We start from the raw sequence: 4331 nt of genomic DNA on the forward strand, positions 1-4331 counted from the left end.
AAACTTACTGAAAAAAACATGTTCACGTATGATGAGTCATACTTGTATAAAACATTTAAATTTTATAGCACATAATACATTTAAATGTGGGAGGAACAATCAGAATTTTAGCTTTTTAGGTTTTTTTTTAACAAAAATTGGTTAAATCTTGGATATTTTAAATAACAGTAAGTGTCGGACCCTCTGCAGTAACAATGTGGACTAGTTGCTGACCCCTGGATAACTATATTCCCCCCCCCCCCCCCCCCCCCCTCCTTCTGTATTTATCAAAAATAAATATTTTATACCTACTTTTAAATTGCAACAAAGTGTTAAAAACAGTTGTGCATGTATTTGAAAGATATCTTGTGTAACATTACCAATTACCAATGTATTTTTTTATAATACATTGGTATTATAATAACATTATAATAACATAATTGTTATTTATCTAAGATAATTAAAAAGACAAGTCAGGACTACAAATTTGTAGTTTTCTTGGAAGTCAGTAAATAGATCCAATACTGACTGTTATTGGCTGGTCATAAAATCTGTTCCTGGAATATAGCAGAAGCATCTTGAGCACATTGTTTTGGCAGATTCTGTTTGAAGGACAGGTGTGTGCCACACAACAGGCAGCAGGTGTAACAGAAGATTTATAGATTTTAATCACATTATACTGTTGAGCAATAATTCTGCCCCAAGGCTGCAGGAAACAGTGTGGTTGATGAATGGATATTGAGCATAGATCTAGCAAAATAAGTAAACACAAAGCAAATTAGTCAAACACAAATGTACATTTGTGATAATCAGTCATTACTGACCTGTTGCCGTAACAAATCCCCTCTCACAGAGCAGAGGCAATGTGCACCTGTGTGAAACAGATTGATGTCTTTGTAGACTGACTTTTGTTTTGTGTTTGTTTTGTTGCTATTTTGTTTTGTTTTGTTTCATTAATTGTGGTCTCATCTGTCTGACTACATCCTTTTTATGTATGGCTGTAGGCCAAATCTAGGCCAAAAACAACAACAACAACAAAAATGTCTCTGTCATGTCCTTTGAATGAATTTTCCACTTTTATTTTAAATCAAATAACTGAACAGCTTACTGTGGAATATAAGGGAGGAGGGGACAGCTTTAAATATAATATTCATATTCATATCAGAGGTGCATATCATGGGACAGACATTTTTCATTTGTAAATTGCTTAGCATCTACTAAATTAATAAATGTAAACGAGGACAGCTGTAGTGACTGCAGCCCCAGAAGAGTATATATATATATATATATATATATACATTTACAGAGAATGATATTCTACAGAATAATTAAATTTATATTTTAAGGTGTATTTCAGTTTCCTAGGAGAGGTCAGTAATTGTAAATTGCTGTCTGGGCAGAAAACAGTCACAAAATCTCCATATACATGAGCCAAAAAGAAAGCACTGAGCATTTCCAAATGGTAAAATAAGCAGTTGGTAATTTGCATCATTACATCAGTGAGAGGGTGTAGAGTTTTCAACCAAAAGCCAGCTTTCCTTAAATTTGCTTTATTGTTAGGTTTTGTAAGACTGAGTGTTCCTTCTGTTTCTTTTGGCACATTTGAAGCAGATGGTACAAAGTAGAACAAGTTCTTCTTCCCTATACTTTCACCTGCCACAGCTGGTGCTCGACTGGCATGGAAATATATACTATATGCCATGGAATCTATACACTGCTGCATAAAAACAGTGGCAAAATAAGCAAAGATATATGTCATAGGCAAATACACCATTAGCAGAATACATACCTTTCTGTTATAACATTCTTTTTTTCTGTTTATATGCGTGTGACTAATGTTTGTCTTTCTCTTTTCTTCCTAGAAACATTTATGGTTCATAGGTCAACAGGGATTATCATAACTCATCTCACAGTTAAATCCAATAGTGCAAATGATTCTTTGGTGTGCTGAATAATGGCATGTGTTTTGCATGTTACATTAACTAAAGAATTGCCTTATAATAAATCCACAGATTCCATACTATATCAATTTCCCCATCTGAAGAGGACATTCCCTTGGGCAAGAATTTGCTTGAGGGCTCATTCTTTTGAAGTTTCTGCTCGCACACATGAAATAAATCGTAGGAACGAAAATCATGAAACCCAGATTTGATTCATTCTTAAAAAATGTAATTCCGTGATCTGCTGGGGTGTGTTGTGAGCTGTTATGCAAAACAGTTGTTATATGATCTGAGCTGAGGTCTTCATGGTAAGCGTCTACCTGCTTAAAGGTTCCCTTAAGTCAAGGGAAGACAACAACCAAATGAATTCATTTCTGACAGGATAACTGATTTACTGATACAACATGTCTGTTGGTGACCTTGGTGAAAGTTGCCAAACAAAGTTCTCAATCATGTAGACATTTTATACTTTTTTATGGATATCTTGACAGTACAAATGCACACATGCTTACACACATCACTCCTGCTCTAGAAACTGCTCCGGGCTGTAGACCCCACTAACAGAATCAAGTCTCAGAAACTATTCAGTTTGTCTGAACCAAAGGTTTCTTTTTTTTTAGTTTCTGTTTTTTTTTCTAGTTTAATTTCATTATTTTTAATTTGTATCTCTATTTTCTGGTTGCTAAGCATGCATTTGAATCATTACAGTATTTGTACACTTAAGCAACACTAAGACACCTAAATTGTATTAAACCCTAGGTTTAACACACTCCTTTTAACTATTTAAGGTTTTTATTTAATTATTTAAAAATAAAAATGTATTTAAATTACTGTTAATTCTAAAATAATACATTAAAGCACACAGTATTTCACAATTTCACAGTTAAATAAACATGGTTTTAACAAGGTCAAGTGAAAAGTCAGTAATAAAATACACAAATCTATTTGACATATTTTGAAAACATTTTTGTCCCGTCCGTTGCGATCACTACAATAGTGGTTATCACTGTGTCAGTGTCAATCATTGTAATTTCGTGAGTGACTCACAGAAAGACAATTTAGCGGATTTACTCCAGTGTTGAAATGCAGTTGTCATTCCCAAAACTTAGCAGAACATAATTTGGCTGTTGGTCCTTTTAGCAGTATGTAAAACAAAACATTTATCCAAATCGTGAATGGGATGTATACAGAAAGCTTGCAAAAAGCACTTCCTTTATAGTCATTCACTCACTGCATTTCAGCATGACCTTAGTAGACCTTAGTAGAGGTGTAATAAATCACATTAACCATGTATGTTTACATTTGACAACCAGAAGTGTCCAAATACTTTTTTTTTTAAGTTGAAACTGTATATTTATTGTTTTATAATTTCAAACCAAACCTGTGAATTGTTTTGAAAAGCATAAATGTCCAAATGCTTTTTGAGGCCACTATATTTAAGAATAATGACATTTCCATCACCTCAGTGTCTACACATGAATGGAACGGAAATCATAGAGCAGAACATGAAGGAATCTGTTAACTATCTGTCACTGTCTGGCTGTATCAAATTTTCTGTTAACTAAACAAAAATATCAAGCTCTTATCTCGAGCAGCTACTGTGTCTCCCATGTCATCATCACATGAATACAAATGCTGACAAATTTTAAGTATAAATGAAGCACTGCCAAAAACCATGGACTCAGCAGTAGCCTACATGCAAAGTGAAAGTTTCAAGAAAAAAAAAGGGAGGAGTGATGACAGTTAGAGTGACCTGGTGAAACTAGTTCTAGTTCTCTCAAGGTCATCTCTTTTTTTTTCCATGGACACTAAATCTGAAATAAACTTTGCTTTTAGTAAAATTAAAAGGAATTTGTTTTAGTAAAATACAAACAGGATTTATTTTAAATAACATTCGAATGAATAACATAAGTCAATTTTATTTAAAATATATTTTATTAAAAAAGAAGCAATATACACCCTTAAAGACCTCATAGTAAAATAAAATACTAAAATACACTCCAACATTCACACATACCCGACTTTACAACTATACATAAAACACATAATATGCAAAAACTGACAGTATCATATGACAATACCAGCATACAGCAGAAGAAAATCTGCCTTCACCATATGTATTTTCACTCGAGTTTCTCTGCCCACATAAGAAGTGATTAATCTGTTCTGTTACAGGTGCTTGAATTCAGTGTCAGTAATATGAGTAAGAATTAGATAGGTGCGTAAAATGGCTTGGTGTCAGAAGCTGACCCCAGGTCAGAGCTGCTGGTAACAGGGGCCTTTGCTAGAGTCAGCCTGTCATATCTTATGCTGACTAGGCCATTCCTGTGGGAATTCATTCGAATCTAGTGCCCACAGAACTCAAAGGAGTTCAGTTAGGTCAAAAGCAGTGTATAGTTTCAGGAAAACAAC

Source organism: Sinocyclocheilus grahami, unplaced genomic scaffold (genome assembly GCF_001515645.1).
Source record: "Sinocyclocheilus grahami isolate Dianchi unplaced genomic scaffold, SAMN03320097.WGS_v1.1 scaffold1273.1, whole genome shotgun sequence".
In the NCBI taxonomy this organism is placed as follows: domain Eukaryota; kingdom Metazoa; phylum Chordata; class Actinopteri; order Cypriniformes; family Cyprinidae; genus Sinocyclocheilus; species Sinocyclocheilus grahami.